Source organism: Balaenoptera borealis (genome assembly GCF_965194805.1).
Source record: "Balaenoptera borealis genome assembly, chromosome: X".
NCBI lineage: Eukaryota > Metazoa > Chordata > Mammalia > Artiodactyla > Balaenopteridae > Balaenoptera > Balaenoptera borealis.
Genome location: NC_138881.1, coordinates 81,165,887 through 81,190,369, shown reverse-complemented (window position 1 = coordinate 81,190,369; position 24,483 = coordinate 81,165,887). Strand labels below are relative to the sequence as shown.

At 35.9% G+C, this 24,483-nt stretch overlaps 2 pseudogenes across 2 annotated transcripts; both read left to right on the top strand.

Annotated features, from left to right (window-relative positions):
- Positions 1-364: 364 nt before the first annotated feature.
- Positions 365-3,198, top strand: LOC309620153 (vigilin pseudogene; annotated as a pseudogene). The gene is made up of 2 exons: positions 365-385; positions 2,641-3,198. The product of its transcript is annotated as a vigilin pseudogene (transcript).
- LOC309620514 (vigilin pseudogene) lies at positions 3,105-24,483 on the top strand (annotated as a pseudogene). Its single transcript has one exon. The product of its transcript is annotated as a vigilin pseudogene (transcript).

Here is a 24,483-nt window from a genome sequence, read left to right as displayed (position 1 = left end):
TTTGGTTCTTATTACATTTTCTATGTCTTCAGTAAATATTTTGTTTATGTATTTTTTTCCTGATTTCATTGAATTGTCTTTCTGAGTTTTCTTGTATCTCACTGGGTTTCTTCAAAACAGCTATTTTGAATTCTTTATCAGCTAAATTGCAAAAATCTGCCATTGAGATCAGTTATTGGAGATTTATTGTTATCTTTTGGTGATGATATGTGTCCTTTATTTTCTTGTTCCTGAGAAACCTCTCTTATTTCCCAGAAGGTGGTGTTATAGCTCAAGTTTGTGGTTTCTCCCTTGCCCACAATCCTGGTCTTTTTTTCTGATAGCACTTTTTAACAGACTTGCTTTCACCATTGCACTTGGGAGCATGCGGCCAGAGTGGGAAGAGGTGTGAGTTTAGCATTTGCAGTATTAGGGATGCCTGCAAACCTGTTGAGGAGATCTTCAGGACGGGTACTCCCAGAGTCTCCTGGGTGGACTTCCTGCTAAAGTCCTGAGCACAGTCAGCAGGAACCATGTCACTTTAATGCACTTTGATATTCACTGACTTTTTCCCAATCTTCTTCCTCCTCTCAACCATGGAACTTCTGCCTTAGTACTCTGAGTTCTGCTGGAAAGAAATGAGTTTCTCCAGCAGCATCCTACACTAGTGGGATAGCTGAGCACTGTGTGCTCTCCTTTTTTTCTCACAGGAGAAGTTACAGCTGCCAGATATTTCAGCCCTGTGCAGTGTTGCCTTGGGGGAGGGTGGCACTGGGAAAATTCCTGATACCATCTCCACTGTGACCAAACAGGATTTTTTTTGTTTTTTGCTCCAATGACATGTTGGAATTTCCACCCCAGGAAGCCTGGACTTTTGCAAAATCTCTCTCATCTGTGGGTATCTGACCAGGTCAGCATTCTCCATGGTTTTTTTTTTTTTTTTTTTTTTTTTTGACTGTGGTGAGAGGGGTTGGGGCAGGTTTGCTGGCTCTTCTAGTTCCACAGCCCATACTGATATCTGTCTACCTCCTACCAGACACACAGGTGGGTGAGACTCCTTCCATATCCCTTGGTATACTGTGCTGGATCCCACAACTCCCACAAAGGTGTTTTTGTTCATGGATGGATGTTTAATTCATTGTTTAAAAAGGGAGACAAAAAGAAGAATGTTTTATACCATAATGATGCTGACATCACCTCTTATTTGAATGTTTTGTAGAAAATAGGTCATAAGAAGCCAAGAGTAGGAGTGGTATAGCAATTCAATACTTGTTACAGTATTGACACGCTGGCTTAAACTAGGAATGTAGATTGGAAATGATGAGAATAGGTCAGACTTAGATTAACAGGAATGCTCTTACTTTACATGTGTTATGTGAGAGAAAGTGAGAAGTCAAAGATGATGCCAAGTACTTGGCCTGAGAAATAGGAGAAAACCCAGGGGACATTTTCTTAGTTTCAGAATATTCCAAGAGGAGAAAGTCTGGGGACAAAATCAAGAGTTCACTTGATATATTACATTTGAAAGGACTATTAGACATTCAAGTGATGATATGAAGAAGGTTTATGCATATACACATTGCATTTCAGGGTTGGAGCAGTAGATTTGAGGATCATCAGTCTGTCAATGATAGTCAATGTTATGAGTGTAAATTACATCACATATGGAAAAAATATAGACGAAGAAAGGAGTCCAAAAGAGCATCCTGTAACACTTGGGTATATAGAGTCCCAGTGGAGGTCTTGGAGCCAGGAAAGAAGATTGAGTTACAACAGTCATTAAGGTAAAAGTAAATAAAATTGAAGCATTGTTGAGCAATTAAAAGGAATATACTACTGATATATGCTATAATATGGTTGAATCCAAACAGCGGATTGGAAAGGCAAAAAATCAAGGTACAAAAGACCCTCTTATACTGTTTGATAATATTTTTATTTAATGTCCAGAAAATGCAAGTTTATAGAGGAAAAATAAATGAATTAGTTTTGCCTGGGTGTGGAAACAGGATTACCTGCAAATGAGCATGAGGAAGCTCTTTCGGGTGATGGAAATGTTCTTAGCCTGGGTTGTTGTGATGGCTGTACAGCACTGTAAATTAACTAAATATCATTAAATTGTATGCACAGACTATGTGAATTTTATAGTATATAAATTATTCTTCAAAAAGCTGTTAATTAAATAAGGAAACCCTGTAAATATGGTATTATTGAAGACTAGAGAATTATATTTTTCCAAAAATAATTTGCAGCCAATAGTGCTAAAGGTCAAAAAATGATGGCACTGGCTTAGGCAAAATGAGGTTTGAGATGACTCTGATAAGAATAATCAAAAGATATATTTCTCTTCTTTAACAAAATGGTGGTTGTTTCCTCACAGTCCCTATAATTTGAACCTTATCTTGGTACTCTCATAACAGTAGAATAGATGAACCTTGGACATTTTTTTGAGTTCTATAAATATTAGGATTTCAATTTTTATTGATTTGAGTTTATTGATTAATTTGGAAAGGAATTACATCTTTACAATATTTATTTTTCCCGCACAGTAATATGCAAAAAGGCAGCTACACGAAGAATTTTCTGGCTACTGACCATGTAGCTGCAACACCTCTAAATAATTAAAAATCAGCTATGAATTCCAAAGAAAATTTAACTGAGTAGCCAAGTAGATACATTCAAAAAGATAATGATGTTACTGCTTTAAATTCAGAAGAGGATCTTGACACTCCAACCTCCAAAGATAAATTCACTGAACTCCTAGACAAAACAAGTTGGTTGGAAAATGCTCAGGAGCCTGCTGCATCCTCAGGCAATAATAGTCAACTTATCATGACATCAGTCATCACTCAAGGTTTTTATGTGCCTCTGGAGGAGAAACAATATGTGAATCTGTTTGAGGAAGGTACACAAGCAAAATTCTATCTAGACATCATGCAAAGAACTGGTGCCAACCTAGAAATAACTTTTGTCAAAAACCAAGGCCTCTACATTATAGTCTCTGGTAAGCCAGAATCTGTCATGAAAGCTCAGAAGGAGATTTTTGCATGTTTTAAGAAACAAGTTTTAACTACAGCTTCCATTCCCAAAGAACATCTTTGCTTTGCTGTAGGCAAGACTGGCGAAAAACTGCAAGACCTAGAATGAAAAGCTGCAACCAACATTCAGACCTTATGCCCAGTTAACCACAGCACCTGGATCAATACTGTTGGCACCAAAGAGATCATGAAAAAGGCTCCACATGAAGTCTTACTTATGTCTACTGAACAAGACAAGTGTGCTGAAGAAAGGTTAGATGTGGGAAAAGCATTTCATCCTTTCATTGCTGGACCATGCAATAAAACTTTTGACAGAATCCTACAGGAAACGGAGGACCGCATCCACATCTCACCATCTAGTGCCAATCAGACACAAATAAGCTTTCCTGGAAAAAAGCAACAACTAGATCAGGATCAGGCTTGTGTAAAGAAGATTTTTGACAGTACTACAGAGAAAACCACATCCATAAATGTGGAGAGGAAGTTACAGTACAAGTGTACATAGGTCCCCAGAATAATTCCGTCCAGGAGATACTGGAAAGAACTGGAGTTTCAATAGAGATCTCACCCTCACAAAGCATGTCAGATTCTGTGACATATTAATGTAAGCTTGAAAGTTTAAGGAAGGCATTTACTGAAGCCTACTCAAATACCAAAGTTTATACTCTTTCCTCTATCTCTGTACCTTCCTGGCTTCACAGATTTGTTATTGGTAAGAAAGGTCGTAATATATCTACAATTACTCAGAACATGCCAAAAGTTCGCATAAATTTTACTGGAGAAGATAAAATTACAATAGAAGGGCTGACAGAAGATGTTAATTATGCTAAAGAACAAATTGAGGTCATAGTAAAAGATCTAATTAACAGGATGGATTATGCAGAGATTAATGTTGACTATAAGTTTCACAAACTCCTGACAGGGAAAAAAGGTGTTATCATAAATGGGATTAAAGAAAGGAATAAAGTTTCTGTGCTAATCTCACCTGAAAATGAAAAGAATAATTGGATCAGAATTGAGGGGGAATCTCAGGGTGCCCACCAGGCCAAGAAAGAACTTCTTGAAATTGCTTCTCATTTAGAAAATGAGCACAAGGACTTAATCATTGAGCAAAGATTTCACCACGCAATCATTGGGCAGAAAGGTGAATGGATACATGACATCCGTAAGAAATTTCCAGAGGTTCTAATTACTTTTCCTGACCCAGTACAAAAAAAAGTGACATTGTCCAACTTAGAGGACCAAAAAATGAATTAGAAAAATGCATATAATATTTGGAGAATGTGGTGACAGACAGACATTGTAGAAAGTACCTATTCCATAACTATTCCCATCTTCAAAAGGCTTCACAAAAATATCATTGGAAAAGGAAGTGCAAACATCAAAGAAATCTGTGCAGCAAGCAACACCAAAATTAATCTTTCATCAGCAAATAGCGACTCAGAAAATATTGTCATCAGTGGAAAGCCAGCAAACTGTGAAGTGGCTCATGATTTGATTCTTTCAATTCAGAAAGATATAGCCAATATTTCAGAACTAGAAATTTCTATTCCGTCCAATCTACACAAATCCTTTATTGACTCTAAAGACGGTTTGATTGGTGCAGTCATGGAAGAATGTGGAAGTATCCATATCCACTTTCCAAAAAACAACTCGGGACTTTAAAGAGTCATTATTAAGGGACCTGACCAAAATGTGGAGATGGCCAAGAAAAAGCTGCTGCAACTAGTAGAAGAGCAAACCAAGAGTTATTCTGTGGTCCTCCATGTCAAGCCAGAGTATCATAAATTCCTCATGAGTAAAAATGGAGGCAATGTTCCCAAAGTCTGTGAAGAGACTAGAGCATGTATCGTTTTCCCTATCCCTGAGGACAAGGATCAAGACTTGTTAACTATTATAGGGACAGAGAAGGCTGTCAAAGATGCACAAAAGAAACTAGAGGGTTTAATTACAAACCTAGATAATGTGGTAGAGGACAACATACTGATAAATCCCATGTATCACCAGCACTTTTTTATGCAAAGGGGCCAGGTGTTACAGGAGATGATTGAGGAGTATGGTGGTGTGATTATTAACTTTTCATGTTCAGGAAAACAGAGTAACAAAGTCACAATCAAAGGAGCAAAGCCTTGTGTAGAAGCAGTCAATAAACATACTCAAGAGATTATTGGGGACTTGGACAATGAAGTCGCAACAGTATGTGTTATTCCCCAGAAGTTCCATCATTTTTTCATGGGACCAATGTGTTCTTGAATCAGACAAATCGTTAGAGATTATAGTGTTCAAATCAAATTCCCAGATAGAGAGGAGATTTCACTTACCAATAAACAGCCAGCTGTTCTAGAAAATAAGGAAGAAAGGGAAAAGAGCACTACAGGAGCTGCTTCTATTTCCCCAACAAAATGTGACACCATATTTATCTCAGGCCAAAAGGAAAAGTGTGAAGCAGCCATGGAAGCCCTTAAGGCTTTAATTCCTGTCACTGCTGAAGTAGATGTGCCCTTTGATCTACATCATTACATCATTGGTCAGAAAAGAAGTGGGATACACAAGATAATGGATGAGTTTGAAGTTAATATACAGGTATCAGCACTTGAATTCGAGTCTGATATCATTTCCATCACTGGCCTTGCTGCAAATGTAGAACAAGCCAAGGTTAGATTACAAGAACAAGTCAAGGCTTTACAAACTGAAATAGAAGATCGATCATTAAGAAATTTCAGACTCAAGTTCACAGTAGACCCCAAATAGTACCCCAAGATCATTGGTCGAAAGGGGTTAGCTATTGCTCAGATTTGTTTAAAGCATAAAGTTACTATCTATTTTCCAAGTAAAGGGAGCAATGAGATACAAGACAAAATCACAATCATTGGATATAAAAATAACACCATCGCCGCTTGGGATACAATAATGGAAATGGTGCAAAAGTTTGAAAAAACAGTTACTAAGCAAATTTCACTAAACAATCGTGTTCATGGCCACATTACTGGATCCCGTGGAAAAGCCATTCATAAAATCATGAATCAATTTCAGGTCGACATCTCTTTCCCTCCTAGAGGAGTCCAAGATGCAAACATCGTCACTGTGACTGGACTCCCTAATAAAGTCACAAAAGCAATTGATCACATCCTCAGTCTTGAGGAATATTTATTGGCTGTTGTTCCAAAGCATGAGTCACAGAAGGAGCATATGAAGAAGGTCACTCTGTGTGATTTAGTCTATACTCCATCCAAGAGTTTTGCAGAAAAATATGTTCCCTGTACTGCAAACACCATTCAAAAGATCCCTGACATGAACAGCTCTGAAGATTTTCCCAGCTTGGATCCTCAAGTGGACCCTAAGACTCACCCTTGGAGATGCAAATAATGACCAAAACCCAGAAATTGTTCCAGCAAGCTTACTGAAAGATGTCAAAAATTATCTCTAAACAGACCCAGCTTCTGGATCATATGTACATTTCTTATACTTTGACTCCAATACATCTCTCCTTAAATCCTCCAAAATACGTTATAGTGAAAGTGAAGTGCTCAATTCTGAGTCCAGTAATTACCAATGTAATGTCTAATTTCCACTCAGGATCTGCCTTTGAAATTTCATTTATGGGACAAACTTTCCATTGTTGTAAAGTTTTAAACGTATTTCATTAAAATATTAACAACTACCATATGCTTCCTGAATTTCATGATCTGCTTAGCATGTGATTGTTCACTTAACTTTCATTATGAGAACTCAATAATGTGGCAAGGAGATTACATCTGTGTCATCGTCCCAAGGCATAAAGTTTGACTTCACAAAAACTAAAACTGATTGTGCTATTTTTACCCTTTTTTTCATGTATTCTTATTTGCATTACTCCTGATCTTCTCTTTTGTAGAGTACAAACAGATACTTTGCCTACAACCAAAATGTTCATTTAGTGTGGCTTATAGAATAGAAAGAAAAATAAACTTTGGATATCATGATTAGGTGCTGGCTGTGGTGTTGGAGTGATTGCATATCAAAATTAACATAGCAGTGATGTTAGAAGGGATATGAAAGGCCAAGGAATGTAAAAAATTTATCAGGTTACTTAGAATTGCTTTGGTTTTTCAGATGATGTTTCTAATCGCAATTTGGTAAATTGAGACTTCCATGAATTTTTTTTTTTTTTCATTCCCCAGACATACTTTACAAAAGGCTTCCTTGGGGAAAAATGTCAAACCCAAGAAGAGACTGTATTTTCATCTATTTTCCAGTGTCCTACTAAGTCTGGTAAAACCTTAGGATAATGGTAACAAGTGTTATTTTAGTGAATTCTGTGGGTCACCAATAAGATCCTCCCTGTAGGATAGAATCACTTACTACTCATTCAGATGCTGCTGTAAACAGCTGATGTCTAGTGTTTACATCTACCCACCACCAGCATTTTCCTCATCTGAAGTGAGCCACCTTGCCCAAGGCATGTCTCCTTCCCAGGGGTAGCATCAATCCAATGAGTAGTCAACCCAGCCCTGTTTCCTCATTTTAGGACAATTCTGCTTGGCCATCTTAAGTCTAGCGCTCACTGTGAGCTCAGATGACTCCTTTGTTGGGACTGCATCAACATTAAACTTTCTGCCCAATTCTGCTTTGTTCATTCTCCAACAGGTGTTCATTCTAAGATGATTTTCCAGTAAACTTTCTATATCCAAATGCTCTCTGGGTCTGATGCAGCTATAGTTAGATGAATTGATCTGAAAAACACCCTTATATGGGATATGAGGGTTTGTCAAGGGAAGGGAAATGGAGACAGACCTTAATATCAATGATGATGACCAAATTTTAAGGAGTGGCTCACTTTCTTTTAAATAGTCTCAAGCTTCTGTATACGTGCATATTGCCTTTTCAAAACACCGCAAATGTCTAGTGTTACCGAACATTTAATATCTCTTAATTTTGTTTTGTTTTGGTTTTGCTTTGGCATTTAGAATTAAAGACTTTGCATGACAATGTGAAAATTCTGATACCATCACTTGCTTCATCATGCCAAGCTGCTCTTCTTACAAAGGTGGGCCTGGATAGCAGGTTGGGGAGGAAGGATGCTTGGGTCAAGGTAACGGACATATACACCTAGGTTAGGATATATGTATATGCAATTTAACTAAGCTTTACCAAATTTTCTTTGTACAAGAAGTATATGAGTTCCTGGGTGTTCACATCTTCATCAACAACTAGTGTTACTAGCCTGACCTGGTAGACATTATTTTAGCATAATATTGATCTTATGCCACTGAGTCAATGTCTTTTATGATTATAGATAGACATGTACCCTAGCTTTTTGTCCTAACACATTAAGCTTAACCATTATTCTTCAGGTGAATCTGAGTTATGGTTAGCCATCCTTGGAAAACATTACTAGCAACATACCAGATATTTATGTTTTACCCTCATGAGCTCCATCCCCAATATCAACAATTGATCACTAGAACCACTGGATGTTAATTTAGATTTTGCCACTATTGGGCACTGAAATGAGTCAGATTGATGCATTAATTAAATTTACCCCAAGGTTAAATAAATAATTTCCTCTTCCATATTTTATTTTTAAATATGTTTAGCCATGTTATTCAACAAAACCATCAGAGTATCTGCAATGAGATTAGATGGAATATTAAGAGAGGGAAGAGATATGGGGATATATGTATATGTATAGCTGATTCACTTTGTTATAAAGCAGAAACTAACACACCATTGTAAAGCAATTATACCCCAATAAAGATGTTAAAAAAAAAAAGGCCAGTGAGTTTTAAGGGGAAAAAAATATAAAATAAACATAAATTATGTAAAGACAATAGCAATAACAATAAAAACAAAACCAGCATTATAGAAATAAACACAAATTCAAAAATAAACTTCTCATAAAATTTCCAAAAAGAAATAAAACTCCAAAGATTAAATACACTTGAAAGTTAAATTTGGACGTTTTCCCTCTTTTTCTATGTTCTGAAATATTTTATGTAGAATTGGATTATTTACACTCTAGACGTTCATAGAATGAACTCTCTGAAACCATCTAGGCCTCATAGATTCTTAAGGGAAAGTTCTGTATTTTCTATCATGTTCATTTGGTCTATTGAGTTTTTTTTCCTACTTGGGTCAAATTTGATGTTTTATGTTTCTGGAAATTATCTCATTTATTTGTAGTTTTATATTTTCCCAGGGCTTCTGTAAAAAAGTACTACAAACTTCGTGGTCTGAAATAACAGAAATTTATTCTCTCACAGTTCTAGACACTAGAAGTCTGGAATCAATGTGTTGGCAGGCCTATATTCCCTCAAAATACTCTAGGGGATACTTTGTTCCTTGCCTTTTCTAGATTTTGGTAATGGTTGGCAATCCTTAATGTTCTTTGGCTTTTAGACCCATCATTCCAAGCTGTGACTCCATATTCACATCTTCTTTCTATTGTATGTGTCTGTCCTCCCCCCTTTTTTTCTTATAAGGACACTAGTCATTGGATTTAGTCACACCAAGGTAATTGAGGATAATCTTATCTTGAGAACCTCTATTATATCTGCAAATATCCTTTTCCCAAATAAGGTTATATTCACAAACTCCAAGGGTGAGAATGAAAGGATACCTTATGGGGGATGGTGGTCACCATTCAACCTACTACAGCTTGGATGTCTGAAAAGTCATATGGAAAACAATAAAATTATCTTTTCCTCATTCCAAACAATTGTAGAAACTTTAAGTGGATCATAAAATCAAACGTGAAAGTTCCAGAAGAAAGCATGGATGAAATCCTATAATTTCACAAGATTAGTAGTTAATAAAGTCAAATTCTATAACAGATGCTCAGTAGTACTTGAGTAGTAGAAAGTAGAAAGAGAAATCTTGGTTGTAGCCTCTCCATGAGTAAGTGTGAGGATAGCTTTGACATTATAAAATCACCATATCTTGGGAAATATATTTACCTTAGCAAATTGTGTACTCCCCAGATTTTGTCATTTGAGACATTTTTTACTTCAGGTGCAGTTCATATAGTTGCAGTGGTTGTAGCCCAAGTCTAATTTGAACAACTTTCCTTATACAAACTTTCTTGTTCCTTTTGAGCCCAACATATCTGCCACTCCAGTACTATAGGAATATAGTCTCAGCTTAGTGACATAGCCTTCACTATCTCCTCTGAGCAGATATTTTCAGTTTTATGATTTAGTCCATTGCCACATGCTAAGGAAAATCATAGGTCTGTGAAATCACTAGGAAGAATTCCCCCTATTTCAAACTTGTTTCATCTGGAGAATCACAATTAACAGTTTCTTGAACTGGAGATGATGATGTTTCTGTATCTTGAGCCCCAAAGGACTTTATGAAAACTAATAATTCTGCCTTTTCTTTATTTTTTGAACATTTTTGACGTTTCATCAAGAGCCAGACAAGATCAGCAAGCCCACGTTGTGACATATCTTTGAAGCTCATATTCTAATTACTTGATTATTTTCCACCCAAGAGATAGTGGACAAGTGAAACGAATTCAAAACTTGTCCCTTTAGTTCCCTTCTTGGTCCTTGAAATAACTCACAGGATAAGATTACCAACTCAGCCTTACTTGAATAAGCACACTTATGTAATATGAAGCTTTACGAATAATTTCAAGGATCCCAGCAATCAACAGGCCCATGAAAAGAGGAAAATAGTGTGGAACATTGAGATAAATTCCTGAGATATTTGCTTCCCACAACAGATGTGTTTTTGGTCTGAGTTCAAAGGACAGTGCTATAAGTAAGGTTATCAGTGACCTCACACAGCCCAGAGCATTTTAGGTTATGAACCACCTGCATTTTATACTCAGATAGTTAGAGAGATTATATATTATTTTACAAGGATTAATTCCTCAAAAATTCATACATTCTGGGATTATTTACCATTAACTGTTTTTCAAACCAAGGGCATCCTGCTAATAACATTTCATTGATAAGGACACGCCTCTCTACTGGTATCAATCCATTGACCAACATGTTTAAAAGTGAGTTCTAATGACTAGTTTCCTTTGTTTCTTGGACCTTTCTTTGATATAGGAGAGAAATGGATCATAGTAGATTTTTTAGATCCTCTTCTAACCTTAAATTAAGAATGGTTAGGGAGTGCATCTAAAGATGTCTACCTAGAAGTGAGTACTCACAGTTTAATGCTAGAATATCACTAGTACACCATAGTACAGAGGAATTGACTATTTTTTCATTTAGAGATAGAATATTGTTCTATCCACTGATGGGCAGAAAAATAAATGATCACCTCATAGCTTTTGTTCATTTTCTTCTATAAGGTTGTGTCTTCAAATGACCACTCATAAGAGCAACAACAACAACAACAACAGCAGTAACAACAACAAACTCCAGAAGGAATAGAATCTGATTTCCATAGTTGTAACTATATTACTTAAAACATCTAGTTTTTGCAAAATGATAAGACAAGAAAAGAAATAGGAAAGTATGGCCCACACACAGAAAATAAAGTCATTAATATAAGGTGACTCTGAGGAAACACAGATGTTGAACTTACTAGCAAAGATGTGGAGAAAAAGGAACACTTGTGCACCATTGGTGAGAATGCCAATTGGTGCAGCTACTATGGAAAACAGTATGGAGATTCCTCAAAAAACTAAAATTAGAACTACCATATCATCCAGTGATTCCACTTATGGGTATTTATCCCAAGAAAGCAAAAACACAAACACAAAATGATATATGTACCCCTAAGTTTATTTAAGCATTATTTACAATAGCCAAGATATGGAAACAACCTAAGTGCCCATCAGTGTATAAATGGATAAAGAAAATTTGAGACCTGTATATTATTCAGCCATAACAAATAATGATATGCATGATACCTGGGATATAACTTTTATCTTGCTAGTAGGAAAGGAGTAGGAGAAGGGAACCTCAAACCTCTTGGCTGCACTCACGAGGAATTTAACTGCTTCAACTCACATTTGGAGAGAATAAGAAATGCCTGTGGCCTGCTTCTCCTGGTGAGATACCAAATACCTTTGTTGAGAGCTGAGGGTAAAGGAAGCCCTATCTTCTTAGCCTCAGCAATCTGGAGTTCAGCTTCCATCAAGCTGATAGAAGGGGAGGGAGTGTTTTGTGGCTCAAGTGCCATAGATTCCTCCTGATCTTACTGAGATTAAGTGATTTTCTTGAATAAATGTTTTCTTTTATTTTCTGTATGTGTTTACAATAATTTCAAGATGCTTTAAGTGTTTATACTTTTGTTTTAGTTTGTTTTGTTTTTATTTTATTTTTGCTAATTTTCAGCAGTTATGCTTATTTAATTAGGGAGTGGGTCTACTGAGCTCCTTATGCTCTCATTATGGATGTAAACTCTCTATGTCATTTTAGTCTTTTTTACTATTTCACTTTTATTGTATTTTCCAAAATTATTAGTTTGTGACATATTGGGGAAAAGAAAGAAACTTATCCTTAACTATAGATAATTTGAGAAGCACTGTCCTAAAGACCCTGTTTTGTGACTCGTCCATGGACAGCTCTTTTCACTTGGCAAGGATCTTTCAAGACAAAGAGACTGCTCATATATGCACACACAGCAACACACACCCACTACTTCATATACTAGATTATACTCTGGGTACCCAACACCTCAGAATTCATTTGTCCACTTCATAGGGTCTATGTTCCCAAAGATGGATTGTGTAGTTGGTGTTAATTCTCCTTGACTATAGAGGCAATATGGATAGAAATGTGGATGCAGCTTGAAATTGGAGGTTGGGATGTGTACACAAATATGTTTGAGACTATGGGCTAAGACCATCTGTCCCCCAAAAGACCTACTTAATCACAGAATTCTAAAGATCTTGAAATTATAAGGTCAAGCCTAGCCTTTCAGTGGTTTATTTGTAGAAAATAAACAGGGAGATGCCAGTAGGTGGAAATATGTGGGTAACTTGTGGACAAAGGATATCCACCTAAGATGATTTGTTGCTGTACTCAGATGCTTCAACAGGTGGGAGCTGGGCATAGATTCGATAGGCAAGCAAGTAAAGAATCCTCAGGCATAGGATGTAAAAGCACCCTCCCCCTAAAAAAGAAGGGAAAGTGGATATTTATCCTGGGAGTTTCTGAGCCATTGGAAAAGTAGACTTACAGCTTTGATTTGCTGCTGTTGCATCTCCCCAAAGCAATTCATGATCTTTGTTGAAAATTGAAGTTGATTCTGAACTTGTACTTGCCACAGTTATTTAACATAAACTTCTGATTTGCAAATATTTTGTCTAAGACATTTTTGGTAAGTCTTTTGAATGTTTAGCTTAATAAAAGACAGGTGGATTCTCATACTTGATTCTGTATTCTGTAATCTATTCTGATATGTTATTACAATGGACTGATATGAAGAAAACTTGGCCTCATACAGAAATATAGTGGAAATGGAAAAGAGTATTTCGATTGTCTAATTGTGGATTATCTTAGATACAATACCACAACTCAACAAGTGATCATTTCTTAAAAGTTAGTTGCAATGTGAAACTATCAATAAACTCTTCTTACTTTGTTAAATTAAAGGATATTGGACCCTCTTGCACTTTGAATGAAAATTTTACCATGCAAGAATTCGTAACATCATGCATTAGTAATTTGGAAAATAGTCCTCTAAGTCATGCAGAACTTCCATTTATTGACACATTTCAGTGTATATTTTTAACATTGTATTTATTGATATCACCATTGATCTCATCATTAAAAAAACTTTAGTAATAGAGAGATGTCAAGCTCCTACTGGCAGGTATACATTTTCCAAAATTCCAATTTTTACTTAAAAGCTGAAATCTTTTATTATTAGTAACAAATGATGCATGTTGTTTTCTTTGATTGTCAGGCTCCCTTCATTAATTTTTAAGAAATTTTATACTAGATACCAAAGTATCAATAAATGTAGCTTGTTTGTTACTCATTTTTTCAAGTAAAATTTGTAGCCATGAAAAAAATGGCTTATTCAGGTTGCAACTAAAACAATCACACAAGTGCTGTTCCTTGAAATAAACATTGTACTTCAGTGTGCAGCAGAATTACTTTATGCATACTTCATGTTTCATCATATAAACTATATCATATACAAACATATCATATATCTTGGACCACATACTGCAGAAATCTGTAACCCAAACCATCAATAATCACAGACAAGAAACACTAAGAGAAAAGCCTACTCTCCCTAACCAAAAGATAGGGGAAAGGGTGGTCTAACAGAACATAAAAGCTTTTAAATGATACACATCATACTCCAGTATGAACACCAATTGAAAATCTGTTCCCCAAATAGCTACTCATGTTTTCCAAGAGTCAGAGAGGTTAGCAGATTTTCCACATCACCTGACTCCAGCACAGCAGAAAAAGGTAGTGGCTTTCTAATTTCCTAATACAACCGTTTTTACCAGAAAGCATAAAGGACATTCTCAGACAAAGGAAAATTGAGAAAATTTACTACTAGTAAACTTAATCTTAAAGAATAACTAATGGGAATTCCCTGGCGGTCCAGTGGTTAGGACTCTGCACTTCCACTGCAAGGGGCACGGATTTGATGCCTGGCTGGGGAACTAAGATCTCACATACTTCAAGGCCAAAAAAAGAAAAAAAAAACCAATAACTAATAGGTAAAGTTATCTAAACAAAAAGTATTGAAAAAATGAAACTTAAGAAGGCTTGGAACTTTAGAAAGGAAAGAAGAATCCTGGGATGTTTAAAAGCAGGAGCAATAAATAGAGTATCCTTCTCATGAGTTCATTAAATCATATTTGATGGTTGAGGTAAAAATTATAACACCATGTGATGTAGTGCTTAATGTACGCACAGGAAATAAGACAATTATATTTAAAATGTGGTAAGAACAAAGGTAATTAATTAAAGCAAAGTATTTAGATTTGGTTCAAAGTGATAAAATGTCGATACCAGTAAACTGTGATGTTATATATTTATGCTGTAATAACTAGAACAACCACTAAGAAAAATATAAATAACATGATATACTCAAAAATGCTGCATGTAAATCAAGATGGAATCACAAAAACAGAGTACAAGCAATCCACAGGAAGGCAAGAAATGAGAAACAGAGGAAAGAGAAGGGGAAGACAGAAATAGAAAAGAAATAATAAGATGACATATTTAAGCCATAATGTAGCAATAATGACCTTATATGTAATAGTCTCAATACACCAATTAAAGACAAACATTGACAGAATAAATATTTAAAAAATGATCCTTCAAAAAGCTGTCTAAAAAAAACTCACTTCGAATAAAATGGTATAGGTAGGTTGAAAGTAAAAAGATGAAAACAGATGTGTTATACAAACATTAACTGAAACTTATCAGACATGGTTCTGTTAATAATAGATACAGTAGACCTCAGAAAAAAAGAGAAAAATACACAATTATACTTGTTGAATTCAAAAGTAACTTGTAGAATTCCTAGACAGAAAATGAACAAGAATGTAAAACAACAGAACAAAATCAAGCAATATGAGGTAATTAGCATATATAGAATACCGCACCCAATCAGAGTAGAATATTTTTTCAGTTGCCCATGGAACCTTCACTAAGATCCAACTTATCTTAGGACAGAAAACATAGCTCAATATTTTTTTTGAAAATGATGTCATGCAGCACATATTTTCTGACCCCATTGGAATCAATATAGAAATAAATAACAGAAGGATAACAAGAAAGTCTACAAACAATTGGAAATTAAACAGTACACTTCTAGACAATATATGGGTCAAAGAGAATGTTTCAGAGGAGAAAAACAAGAATATAGAACTAAATGAAATGGAAATGCAACATATCAAAATATGGAGCATGACAACACGTATTGAGAAGGAAATTTATAGTCCAAAATACTTGCTTTAGAAAGAGGAAAGTTCTGAAATCAATCATCTAAATTCCTTCATCAAGAAACTATAAACATAAGAGCAAGATAAATGAAAGCAAGATGATAAATTTAAAAATAATGCTAAGAATAAACATAAATGAAAATAAAAACAGGAAAATGATAGAGAAAATTAATGAAACAAAGACTGGCTCTTCAAAACATGAACACAGTTTAGCCAAGTTCTTTGCCACTTTAAAACAGGGATTGTGTTTTCTCATGTTTCCAATAACGTGTTTCTTATCTCCATCTGAGACCTCATCAGAATGGCCTTTGCCATTCATATTCTTACCAACATTGTATTCACAACAACTTAGGTATTGTTTTGTTTTGGGGGTGGCAAATATGCTCAGACACTGAAATTGTCTTTGCCAATAGTTTATTTAACATAGGTTCACTGTGGAAATTTCACAAGCCAATAACATACAGGGCAATGTATTTTAATAAACCAATAAACAAAGAAACATACTCCAAACAAATGACAAATTAACTACACTATTGTTCCAGGCAACGGGAGATGATGGAAATAAGTTCCAAATTAAGTTCAAGGTATACCTTTTTTACAAGCTTTAGATTCTCAGGAAAGACAGCTTTGCCAACGACAGCTGACATTTACCTGCCAGAGCAAAAATAAAAGTCCCTTGTTCTGAGGGTTATTGCTCCAGGGACCATTGCCTGGCTTTCTCCACTGCCTGCATGGAGTGCCTCTCCAAGACAGGAATAGATGTTCCTTCTCTTCCTGAGACTGTTGCATGGTTTATCAACACTATCAACCAAGTGTAGCCTGGCCATGGCAGGAGCAAGTTCCTCAAGAGCTTCAGAGAGCTAGATCAGCAAAGGGTAGCTTTTGCCCAGACCAACACTCTCAGATATTACTAACAAATTCTCAGTATTTATTCTAATGTCTCCTTGCAATAACTATTGCTTCTCCACATGTTCTTATCGATAAGCCCCTAGCTGGGCCCCTCAGCAACAGAGCTACTAAGTTTTTATCGAGAAGACATGAGATGCTGACATCTTGACACAACTTACTTCATTCTTATATCAGTACAACTTTACTTCTAAAAACGACCTTTTTTTTGTCTTTGTCATAAACAAGTAAATTAAAACAACTTCACTTAAGTCATAACAAATGGATCTGAAATCATATCAGAGCAATAAACAACATGTATTCTCAAAGAATCTTGAGGCTTTCTCTATAGCTCTCCTCTTTTCTTTCTCAGTTCTCATCAAAATTGCCCTTACAGGCCATTCACAGAAAAGTAGGCCTTTTCTAGCATTCACCTCAAAATTCTTCCAGCCTCTACCCATTACCCAGTTCCAAAGCCACTTCCCCATTTTAGGTGTTTGTTACAATAGTACCACACTTCTCGGTACCAATTTCTGTCTTAATACATTTGGGCTGCTATAACAAAAATACTATAAATTAGGTAGCTTATAAACAAGAGAAATTTATTTCTCCAAGTTCTGGAGGCTGAGAAATCCAATATCAGGGTGCTGGCAGATTTGGGATTTGATGAGGGTCTGCTACCTCATAGGTGGCCATCTTCTCACTGTAACCTCCTATGGTGGAAGGAGGATAGGGAGCTCTGTGGGATTTCTTTTATAAGATTACTAATCCCATTTATTAGAACTCTACCTTCATGACCTAAGCACCTCCCAAAGGCCTTGCCTCCTAATACCATCACTAGGTTTCAACATATGAATTTGGGTTGGGGGGCATAAATATTAAGTCTATAGCATGAAACATTGCTCTGCATACCAAAATTTATGGCTTGGTGAGATGGATAACACCTACTACAAGATGGAAGCTCAGATTGCATGGTAAATTGATGTCCCATTGTTAAGCATTTAGTCTCTACTAAGGCCCAGTAGAAAACCGAAGGCTGTTTCTCAAAAGTAGAGTAGTTATTTGGAGAGGATTGGAGGACTTTTCTTCAAAATCCCAAGGACCTGTTGTATTACGCCAATAGGGACCTGCCAATGGCTAAAAAGAACATATCTATCTGCTACCGAAATATCAAGCAACTTTGAGTCTCATAAATCATATGGCACAAGTGGCACAGCAGCTTGCACAGCATCCTGTACCAGTTGCAGAGCCTTTTCTTATTTTGGGGCCCCACTCGAAACTAATAGCTTCTCGGAAAGCACACCCTAATTAGGAATATATTGTCCCCAAATCCAGAAAGGCCCATATGTCATTGTGCCTTTCTTCTGATTATAACAAGAACCAGATGCAACACCTTATCCTTTACCTTAGAAGGGATATCTCAACATGCCCCATACTTCTAGACCACTAGAAACTTTACTGATGCAGAAGGGTCTGAGTTTTTGTCAGATTAATGTCTTATCATCTGACATGCAAATGTCTTACCAATAAGTCCTGGGCAGTTGCTATTTCTTCCCCATGAGATCCAATCAGCTTAATATCATTGATGTAGTAGGTCAATGTGATTTCTTATAGAAGGAAAAGGTAATCAAGATGTCACCAGACCCCCTCCCAGACTTCAGACAATACTCAAATCTACAGTAATCAAAACAGCATGGCACTGGCACAAAAATAGACATATAGATCAATGGAACAGAATAGAAAGCCCAGAAATAACCCCATACAGCTATGGTCAATTAATCTTTGACAAAGCAGGCAAAAATATACAAAGAAGAAAAGAGAGTCTCTTCAGCAAGTGGTGCTGAGAAAGCTGGAGAGCCTCATGTAAATCAGTGAAATTAGAACAATCCCAAACATCATATGCAAAAATGAATTCAAAATAGTTTAAAGACCTAAGTATAAGACATGACACCATAAAACCCCTAGAAGAGAACATTTTCTGAAATAAATCATAGCAATATTTTCTTAGACCAATCTCAGACAAAAGAAATAAAAACAAAAATTTAAAAATAGGACCTAATCAAACTTAAAAGCTTTTGCACAGCAAAGGAAACTGTAAACAAAACAAAAAGACAATCTATGGACTGGGAGAAAATATTTGCAAACAATGCAACCAACAATGGACTAATTTCCAAAATATACAAACAGCTCATACAACTCAATGTCAAAACAACAAACCACCCTCTCAAAAAATAGGCAGAAGACTTAAATAGACATTTCTTCAAAGAAGACATACAGATGGCCAACAGACACATGAAAATATGCTCAACATTGCTATTTATTAGAAAAATACAAGTCAAAGCTACAATGAGATATCACCTCACATCAGTCAGGATGGCTATCATCAAAAAGTCTACAAATAATAAATGCTGGAGAGGGTGTGGAGAAAAGGGGACCCTCCTATATTGTTGATGGAAATGTAAATTGGTAGAGCCACTATGGAAAACAGTATTGAAGCTCCTTAAAAAACTAAACATAAAGCTACTATATGATCCAGCAATCTCATTCTTGGGCATATATCTGGAAAAGACAAAAACTGTAATTTGAAAAGATACATGCACTCCAATGCCCCGATATTCATAGCAGCACTACTTATAATAGCCAAGACATGGAAGCAAATCAAAGTGTCCATCAACAGGTGAATGGATAAAGAAAATGTGTTATATATGTGTGTGTATATATATACACACACATATATATATAACGGGATATTACTCAGACATAAAAAAAAGAATGAAATATTGCCATTTTCAACAACATGGATGGACACAGAGAATATCATACTAAGTGAAGTAAGTCAGACAGAGAAAGATGAATATTATATGATATCACTTATACGTGGAATCCAAAAAAATAATACAAATGAATCTATATACAAAACAGAAACAGACTCACAGACATAGAAAAAAAACTTCTGTTTACCAAAGTGGAGGAGGGATAAATTAGGAGTATGGGATTAACAGATATACACTACTATATAAAATGGACAAACAACAAGAATTTACTGTGCAGCACAGGGAACTATATTCATTATCTTATAATAATCTATAAATATATATATATATATATGAATCACTTTGCCATACACCTGAAGCTAACACAATAATGTAAATCAACTATACTTCAAAAAAAAAAAAAGAGATATCAACAGACCAAATTATGGCATAGCACTGGGGAGAGATGACAAATCCTTGAGGTAGGACAATGTAGATATTTTTCTGGCCTTGCTAACTGAAACTACACTGCTTCTAGTAGTCTTTACTAACAGATATTGAGGCCATAAAAATAAATTCCAGAACAATGGCTGCATACCAGGTACCAGAGGATTTGTTAATTTACTCAAGCATAAAACCACATCTGGAACAGCAGCAGCAGTTGGAGTCACTGCCTTGTTAGCTTTACCATAACCCACTTTCATTATTTAAGATCCATCTGTTTACTTCACAAGCCAAATAAATGAGTTGAAAGAGGATGAGGTGGGAATTACCACTCCTGTGTCCTTCAAGTCCTTGTTAGTGGCACTAATGTCTACAATCCCTTCAGGCATTGTTTACATTTTACTATTTTCCTAGGTAAGGCAGGCAGTTCTAGCGGCTTCTTCTTGGCCTTTTCTGCCATAATAGTCTTTACTCCACTGGTCAGGGAGCCATTGTGGGGATTCTTCTAGTTTCTAAGTATGTCTATTCCAATTATGCAGTCCAGAACTAGGAAAATAAACACATGATGGGTTCATGGCGTCACTGGACCACTTTGAAATGGACTTGAGCCAAAACTCCATTGCTCATTTCCATAAGACCCTACTCTGACTGGTGGACCACCAGACTGGAATTAGTGTCAACTTAGAGCCAGTGTCCAGTGATCACCCAAAGTCAGTATTTCCCTTTCTCCACTGCACTGTCAGACTGGTAAAATGTTTTAAGTTATTTTGGAGAAGGCTGGGAGAAATAGTATACATTTTTGCCAGTGTGCAGGATTCTTTCTCCATGGGAGTTGCTTCTCTATTTTGGTGATTCAAGTTACACTTCTGTTGATTCATTTGGAACTCAATCACTTATACAGATCAGGTAAAAATTCAGTAGACTGCTCAGTGACAGCAGTTCCCACTGTAATTTCTGAACTACAGAAAAGAGCAACCACAGTACTCTTAAAGAATGCTTAGTTCTCTCAGTCATGGTGAAAGATGTGTCCTCTTGACCCGACCAGTGTGCATGAGCAGGTATTGCATAATAAATCCACTCCAATATCCCAGTCTCCCTAGCCTCTGGATCACTTCCTATACAGTATGCCAAGGCAGGTCTGGAATTTTAACTTCATACACTCTAGGCCACCATTTGGTTCATGTTTCTGTCAATCAAGAAAATAAACTTTTAAGCCCTTTATAACTCCTTGAGCACCCCTAGAATCCAGGATCTCTGCTTAGCAGGTCCATACCAATAAATTTGATTTGATATAATTTTATGTTCTTTTCACCATTATCCTACACTCTTAGTATTCATTTCCATGTGTATTCCTCATATCTCTGTCTGTATACATGGTAAAAAATCATGCAGTTGTTTTTGAGCATAGCATTCCTCCTCTTGGGTCACAACTTATATCTCATCTCTCAGAGCCTGCTGAGACTGAGTCTAGGTATTTGTCTTGAAGCAAAGAGGGGTGGTAGAGGTAAGTCTTGAGGGGAATCAGCTGTGTCTTGCAAGGCATCTACCTCAGAGTAGGTCTTTCTGGTTTCTTCAAGCAAAGTGTGGTTAACCTCATCAGAGAGAGGTAGAAGGGCTATTTCTATTGGCAAAGAAGACACAGCAGAATTTAGGGGTTCAATATTCCCAGCTTCATTAAAATCTTCCAATATGTCCCTATTCCAATTTTCAGGATACCATTCCTCCCCAATCAGTTTAAAGAAGACATTCTGGGAGGTTGGGAATTTAATCTGTATTGTAATTTAATATACTTTCAGGATGATATTCTGTATTTAATTTTCTGAAATTTTAGCTCTGGCTGCAGGAGATAAGGATTTCTTTCAGGGAAGACATAGAAAATTTAAGATCATTTATGCAGAGCTTGAGCTGGGAATTTGAAGCCCTGAGCTTATTCTTTTCATTCTATATTTTTTCCAGCACAGTTAGGAGCAAGCAGCAAATCTCATTCCTCTCACAAGACTGACAAGAATTTTTCTAACTTATGAAATCCACAGTCATTTAGAACTTTGCCTTTATAAGTATTTGATTCGAATATCCAGTGGTGATATTTTTCATGTCTCTATTGCCACATCACACCGTGGACTATCAGTGTCCTCTTTACCACTGGAAATAGAGTTATTAGTCCCTTTAAATGCAGTTACATTAGAGAACCATTACCAGAAACAGCAGAACCAATTTGAAAAATTGATCCTTAAGTATCTGACCTTCTAGAACTATTCTCAAGACCAAAATCTGCATCAACAAGGGTTACCCAGATTGAGAGAGACAGACAGAGACTTATTTTAAGAAAGTCTTCTGATTGTGGGGGGTGCTAAGTCTGAAATACGTATGGCAGTTTGGAAACTCATACAGGAGTTGATTCTCTAGTCCTGAAGTAGAATTTCTCCTTATCCAGGAAATCTTAGTTTTTCTTCTCTAAGCCTTCAACTGATTGCATGGAGTCCATCCTACATCACTGAGAGAAATCTCCTTTCTTAATATTAACGTATTTTATATGTTAACCAGATCTACAAAATACCCTAACAGCAATACCTAGATTAGTGTTTGGTTAAATAACTGGGAACTATAGCCCAGCCAAGTTGACATATGAAATTACCATCACAGTAACAAATGATCAAAACTCAACTAAGATGAAATAGAAAAATTTGAGCAGTCTTATAACCATTAAATAACTTTAATTTGCAGTTTAAAAAACTCTCCAAAATTAAATATCCTTGCCAAGATGGTTTCACTGGGAGAATTCCAACAATTTATAAGATAATTAAAAAGTTTTATAGTCTCTACGAGAAAATGGAAGAAAAAGAACACTACCCCACACATTTTATGCAACTTGTAATTACCCTGATATAAAAACTGACAAAAACTGTATAGAAAATGAAAACTACAGACCAATATCTCATCAATTCAGACACAAAAATGTCTCCAACAGAATATTAGCAAATCTAATCCAACAATGCTTGAAAAGAATTATACACTATGACTAAGTGGGATTTATACAGGATTTGCAACAATGTTCCAACATTTGAACATCAATGTAATCTACTATAACAGGCTAAAGGTTAAAACTATCGTGATCATATCCATTGATGTAGAAAACATTTTTGAAAAAAATACATTTATTCATGAAAATAACTGTTGGTAATTTAGAAATAGAGGGGAATTACTTTAACTTGATAAAGTATTTCTACAAAAACCCGACAGTTACTATCATGTTTAATGATGAAAGAATGAGTGTGCTACACTTAAGATTGAGAACAAGGTGAGGATGTCTGCTTTCACCTCTCTTATTCAGTATGGTACTGGAAATTCTAATCACTGCAACAAGGTAATAAAAAGAAATAAAGATATACAGAAGTGAAAGGAAGAAAATAAGTTGGTCATATTTGCAAATTACATGATTGTCTATGTAGGAAATTCTGAGGAATTTACTAAAAATTCAATATAACTAATGAAGGAGCTCAGCAAGGTCACAAGACACAAGATCAACACACAAAATCAACCTCATTTTAATATACTAACAACAACTACATGTGAAAACTGAAATTAAAAGCACATATCATTTACAATTGCTCCAAAAATTGAAATAATTAAATATATGTGCAACAAAACATGCACTGAATCTGTATGCTAAAAATTGCAAAATGCTGATGAAAGAAAACAAAGAAACCAAAATAAATGAAGAGACATACCATGCTGACAGAATGGAAAACAAAACAATAAAATGTAAATTTTCTGAAAAGTGATCTGTAGGTTTCACGAAAATAATACCAAAATCACTGAGAAGTTTTTTCTAGACTTAGACAATTTTTACTAAAATGTATATGGAAAGGCATGTAAACTATTTTACTGGCCTTAGAGTTGTTGGAACAATCCTGAAAATAATAAAGTGGGCTGAATCACTCTACCCAATGTTAAGGCTTATTATAATGCTGTTGTAATCAAGATAGTATGGTTTTGCTAGAGGGATAGAAACATAGATCATTGGAACAAAATAGAGAACCAAAAAATAGACCCACACACATAGGGCCAACTGATTTTGACAAAGGATACAGAAGTTGCTTTGCATTTTTTGCATCTTTTGCAAAAGGAATTTAATGGAGGAATTATAGCCCTTTCAACAATAACAATAACAAAAAAAAAAACACTGGAACTAATAAACATCTATGAACAAACAAAAAATAAACCTTGGCCTAAACCAACAAGAATTATCCAATGTGTGTGTGTGGAGGTTTCCCATGCCAACAAGCAATTCTCAGATGCCAGCAGTGTGTCTGAGAATTCAAATAAATTCTGACACTATCTACCTGGAGATAGAATCATATTCCACAGATAAAGAGCTCGGTCACAAAAGACCTGCCCTCCACTTCAGATGCCAGTACCAATCCCACTTTGTTACCTGCTCTTCTGACTTACTGGGTACAAATTGGAGGTTCCAACAACCCCCTCCAACTCTGGATGCCAATTGCAAGTCCAGGTTGTTACCTGT